Source organism: Pinus tabuliformis, chromosome 7 (assembly GCF_031772625.1).
Source record: "Pinus tabuliformis cultivar Carrire ecotype Pingquan chromosome 7, CPIR1, whole genome shotgun sequence".
Classification (NCBI taxonomy): Eukaryota; Viridiplantae; Streptophyta; class Pinopsida; order Pinales; family Pinaceae; genus Pinus; species Pinus tabuliformis.
Window position 1 is genome coordinate 1,379,065,621 of NC_142293.1, and position 6,017 is coordinate 1,379,071,637.

Genomic DNA, 6,017 nt, shown 5'->3' on the forward strand with positions numbered 1-6,017 from the left:
CATCTAGCAATAAAGGCTACAATGATATTGTTTAAGACCAACACTTCCTCACTGACCAGGCTTTCCTGCAGACCAAAAACGAATCTGTGACAAAATTCAGCTAATCCATGAGCAAAAGCAAACACTTGCTGTATGTAAACCAGCAAGAAGGACCCAGAGCTATCTACCAATTATATTGTGCTGGCTTGCACGCAATTTGATAAATTTCGAGACATTTTTGGGAAATCTGGCAACTTATTTGTAATTTTTCAGTGTCTCAAATTTCAAGGCTTTTCTCTGAATTCCTGGCAGCTTACCCCTCGGAAAGCAATGTCGTTTTTTGGTCATTTAGACTTTTATACAGAAACAAGTGCGGTTTATTAAATTGCTGAATCTGTAGTCCTATAATAGCATTGCTTTACCAACTCCAGCAGGCTTAATAATTTGATGAACAATTTTCTAACTGAATAATGTCTGACTTCTTCAAGAATGACAAGTACTCACAGGTGATAATGGATTTATGTATTTATAGGACTTTCACATTTATGCGACATTTTTACATTCGGTTTCCTTGATGAACCTGATAATAAATAATAAAGAACTCAGAATTATCAACAAATATAGTATGTTGTGATGCTGTCTTGCAGACAATTTGACCAATTTCCCGAAATTTAGCGATATCTGGCAACTTACTTGTAATTTTTCAGTGTCAAATTTCAAGGATTCTTCTCCGAATTCCTGGCAGATTACCCCTTGGGAAGCCATGTAATTTTGTAGTCATCTAGGACTTTTATGCAGAAACAAATGCAATTTATCAAATCACTAAAACTACAATCCTATAATGGCATTGGTTACATAACTCCAGCAAACTTAATAATTTGATTATCGTTTTTCTGACTACTATCTGACTTACTGTCTGGCTTCTTCTAGAATGACAAGTACGCCGAGGTGATATTGGATTTATGCATTTATAAGACTTTCACATTTATACTACCTTTTCTGTTTAGTTTCCTTGATGAACCAGATCACGAATAAAGACAACTTTGCTTCACAGCGATTTGTCCAAGTCCCATACACTATAATGCCACGCGTTAGGAACAGCCTTGAAGGCATTACAATCCTTCAATCATCCTGGCAAATTTCCAGTTATAATTAGAAGTTTCCAAAGTGGAGCATACAAAATGGCCCACAATTATTATGCATTCACAAACCAACAAATTCATTTCTGCGAATCTGCACAAACTTTTTCACTGTACATCAGTCTCACAATATAAAAGGTCTTCTCTACTGTACTGTGCATGCTGCAAATACATTGAAATTGAATTTATATTAAGAAGAGACTCTGTGTAATCCTGTAAATTAATTTTGAAAACAGAGATATGTGAAATCTTTCTCTGCTACCTATGTTTAGCAGGAGCATTTGAATTCACTGCACCCAAACATTCCCGAATATAAAAGATTTGGATATTCCAGAACAAGGAAATAAGACAATCAATCCGTGTTATGTTGTACAACTTGATCGCTGGTGAACAAAGGCTCCCTTATTTTGGGATATTAACTCTGTTCATCTATGTTTCTCAAAATATATAGGCCAGCTTTAATATACATCAATCTCTCCAAATATAAAAGTTCTTCTTTACTATGGCATTCAGGCTGTAAATACCCTGAAATTGAAGTAATATTCAGACTGAAAGAGTGTTTAATCTCGCAAGTGAATATTCAATTTTGAAAACACGTGGAATCCTTCATTACTCACTCTGTTCAGCAGGGAGCATTTGAATTCACTGCAACCAAACACTCCCAAATATAAAAGCTTTGGACAGTCCATTAAAAGGAGAGAAGACAATCAATGAGTTTTATCTTATACAACTTGACCGCCAGCGAACAAAGGCTCCCTTATTTTGGAATATCAGCTCTGTTCGACTGTGTTTCTCAAAATATAAAAGGCCATCTTTACTGTGCCGTACACACTGCAAATACACTGAAACTCACCCAAAATTTAAAGCTAACATCTGATCCTGTGCGGAAATTTTGAGAAACAGACATTTATGTATGTAGGCCTTTACTCAGTATGTTAAGCAGGGAGTATTTTAGCTCATTGCAACAAAACATTCCCATATAAAAGAAACAAGACAATTAATGAATCTTATCTTCAACAACTTGACTGTTAGTGAACAAAGGCTCCCTCCTTTTGGCATAACTGCTCGTCTCTACTGCTTGTGCCCTGAATTTGGTCTCTGCTGTTGCCCTATAATTCGGATCGACCGTGCTGCCTCTGTAAGAAATAGCACCTGTTCCTCCTCCATAACCAGACTGACGTGCAGGATAGCCGGAAGGAGACACATATCTTCTTGTCGGCCCCCTGAGACCATCCCGAATGTCTCTCAAACCTTCAGGCCTGGTGGAAGTATCCTCGCTACTCCTCTCGCCAGACGCACTGGACAGAGAGCTGCCCACCGTAGGCGTACCGCTGAAAATATCATCAGATCCCCAAATGGCAAAGGCCTCTCTCTTCTTCCCAAAGAAATGCCAGGCTCCGATGAGAAACAAAATAAACACCAGCACAGGGCTGCTCCAGAGCATGGTATTGAATTCTGCCTTGTGCACCGGGAGTTTCGATCTGTACACCCCAACATACCCATTGCCCAAACCGATCACAACAAGCCTGTCTCTGTTACAGGCAATCAGTGCCGGCGCGTCGCCGAGGTTCTTCGGACCCGGCGCAAACGCAGATGCAATATGATCTAAAGTAGCATAAAACAAAGGTCTGGGAACAGCCACCCTAATATACTGCTGCGTAGAAGTATTGTAAACAAAAACTTTCTCCGGGGTACTTACAAGCAAATAGCCCTTAATTGCCCTAACTACAACAGGCCCTCCCCCTTCAATGTCAGACATCTTTTTACTCTTAACCCTACATTCAAAGTTCAGAACATCCCCCATAAGCGTTACATGAATCAAATTACCTTCTGAAGTAAAACCATACCCTTTTGATCGCTCCGCAGCATCGAAAGCATAAGCTACGGCCCTGGCTCCGCTGAGGCCCTCACATTCCCCCGTTCGCACCGTCATGCTTCTTAAATCCAGCGACCCTGCACCCGTCTCCGTCAAGAACAGCAGCCTCTGCCTCAGAAACGCCAGCGGCCTACTGTTGCTCGAAGTCTCCGCGACTCCAAACAGCGTTCCATTCTCGCGAAAGACATGAATTTTCCCTCCGCTCCCGATGCCAAGAACGTACCGCATTTTGCCGATCTGGTGCACCTCCAGCCCGACCACGGCCCCTGGCGGATTATCGCCCTGGCTGCTCTTGGACAGCACACGCACATGCTCCATCACCAGGGCATGCCAATCGTCGCCTAGCGCCGTTGAGTGTTGCGTCGTCTGAGTCGTCTTCTCCCACACCCTGTGACGGAGCACGGTGCCGTCGGCGTGGCCCGTCACGAGCACCGTTTCGTTCTTCTCGAAGTTAAGATACGACAGCATGGCCGTCACAGGTGCCGTCGACAGCGTCAAGAAGTCGACCAGCACCTCACCGTGAGAGAGCAGGATATAAACGCGACCCTGCGCATCGCCAACCGCCACGTATTTCCCGACGCCGTCGTCGCCTTCGTGGGGTAACACATTCAGGCACGTCACGTCGGATTCCATTTTGACGGCCGACAAGAACTGGAAGCGCTCCGACCAGGCCGGCCTGAACTTCTCCACTGTGATACCCTTTCCATTGCCCGACGCCCTGCTATTCCGCCGCCCGGCTTTCAGCCTTTCTCCCTCTGACGCCTCGGCAGTCTTTTCTTCTTCGGCATCGGGGCAATTGTCTGGCTCGACTGCTCTCTGTTCTGGGCTCGGCCATTGTCGGTCTCGCCCAGGCTGTAGCTTCTCGACTGTCTGTTGGAGAATTTTGACGAGATCTTCGAGTTTCTGCAAATGGAACTCCTGTCTTGCTAACAAGGTTTCTAAATCGAGCAGTTTCTGATTTGGGGTTTCCGCCAGATCTTGATTTCGCGGAAGCCCGGATTCTGTGCACAAAGATCTCTGCGGGTCAAAGATAAGAAGGAGAATTATGTCAATAAAGTATAGAGATCTGCACGGCGACGCCGGTCTAAACGTGGATCTGTGATGGCGGATCGCCATTGTTTCTTAAAAAAAGCCCTGCTTCACGACGCCTTCTGCCTTCGAGTTTGTGTTTACTTCGGGGCTTCTCCGCTTCCAGTGCCGTTTCGGAGATTATTATTAATAATAATCATGTCTGTTTTCTGTGTGTGTCCTGCGGCAGCGGGACATTCATTGCACTCATTTTTTACATTCATTAATTTTCTACGATTTATTTCAATTTATCTCATGAATTAGAACGGAAGAGAATAATATTAATGTCAAACGAAATGGAAGAATTAAAGTAGTACGACATTGTATTGAGTGATTTTTGATATTATATATATATATATATATTAAATTAATTATGTTAGATAGATGAGTATATATATATAATTATTATGTTGATAGATGAGTATGGATATATTTTAAAATATTTTGTTTGGTTAAGAGCTTGTTTTTGACATAAAATAGGTGGGTTCAAGGTATCTGAATAATTTTCTTTAAATAACTGTGATGAGTCAGCGTTTATAGCATAGTGATGGTTATCTCACTGCTAATTTTACCACTGAGTTATGTTAGGTAGGTTTTCCCACTGTGAAGAAAAAGATGTGTTTATATTTTAGAATTGATTCATGTGTTGATATGTGTTTAGAATGTAAGCTTTAATAAAAAAAATGTTTTCTATACCATTATTATTTAATAAAAAAATGTGATTAAAGTTATTTGCATTTTATAAATGAGAATTTGTAATTATTTGCATTAATAAATGATATTTTAAACACATAGTTGACTTCCAACTTTGTTGATACAATTGTATTAAGCTTATTACTATCCATCTACCATTTAAGTTTTTTAACTTATATGATTGGGTTAGTTTTTAGATTTTAAGATGTTGTCATTAGGATTTATATAAGGTAGCTTAGTTTTTCGATTTTAAGATGTTGTCATTAGCATTTATATAAGGCAGGTTTGGTTTATTTTGTACATTTTTTGAATTTTTTTTTTACTTTTTAAGGTGGTTTCCACTCTCAATTTCTCTTCATGAGATTTTAATCAATATGATGAGGACTAAGCCCACTAAAACCAACTAATTTATATCTCATTGATATTGAACTTACAACTATTTAATATTAGAATTAGAACTATAAAAATTAAAATACAGGAAATGACTTTTTTTTATTGGGAATCTATCAATACAATTTTGAGCAAGATTGTGATTCTTGTTGTTTAAAATGCACTTTTGAATGCATAGATAAATTTAGCACCCTAAAAAACGCCGAGACACTTGAACATTACAGATTAAACAATTTAAACTTATGATTATTAAAAATATCTACCAGATTTGGGGCATAATTCACCCAATAAAAGTGTTCATTTTGTGTATTAATTAGACTATGCGATAATTAAATTATAGGTATGATATATACGAAATGTCATTAAGTTTTTTAATTTTTTATTAGTAAAATGATTAATTAATTATAAGATAAATACTATATTTGTCCCAAGAGGCCCTCTCGAACCCATGTTAAAATGTAATGTTTAACAATGTGAATAAGTAAAATTATATGAAAATGAAAATGAAATCAAATAAATTAAATTAAAAGATTAATGTAATGTAAACATTTTACTTTGTTAAAATAAAATAATGAAATAACAAATAAAAAATTAAAAATATCCTTATAAAAAATAAAATAATAAAAAAAAAAAAAATGCCCATGGTATTCATGTGGAATATAGCCTATGGGGAATTAAACCATCCTAGATCCATCTTAACTATAGATCTAGCAAGAGCCTAGAGGGATCAAATCTCTTAACCTACAAACCTCTTTTAAAGTGAAAAGAGATGCTCATGTTATAATGTAATGTCTAACAATTTGAATAGGTCAAATTATATGAAAATGAAAATGAAATAAAATAAAAAGATTAATGTAATGTAAACATTTTAC

The 6,017-nt window shown here is 38.3% G+C and overlaps 1 pseudogene; it reads right to left on the reverse strand.

The window, feature by feature from the left end:
- Window positions 1-1,278: 1,278 nt before the first annotated feature.
- LOC149252765 (putative membrane protein At1g75140 pseudogene) lies at window positions 1,279-4,306 on the reverse strand (annotated as a pseudogene).
- Between the last annotated feature and the right edge of the window lie 1,711 nt (window positions 4,307-6,017).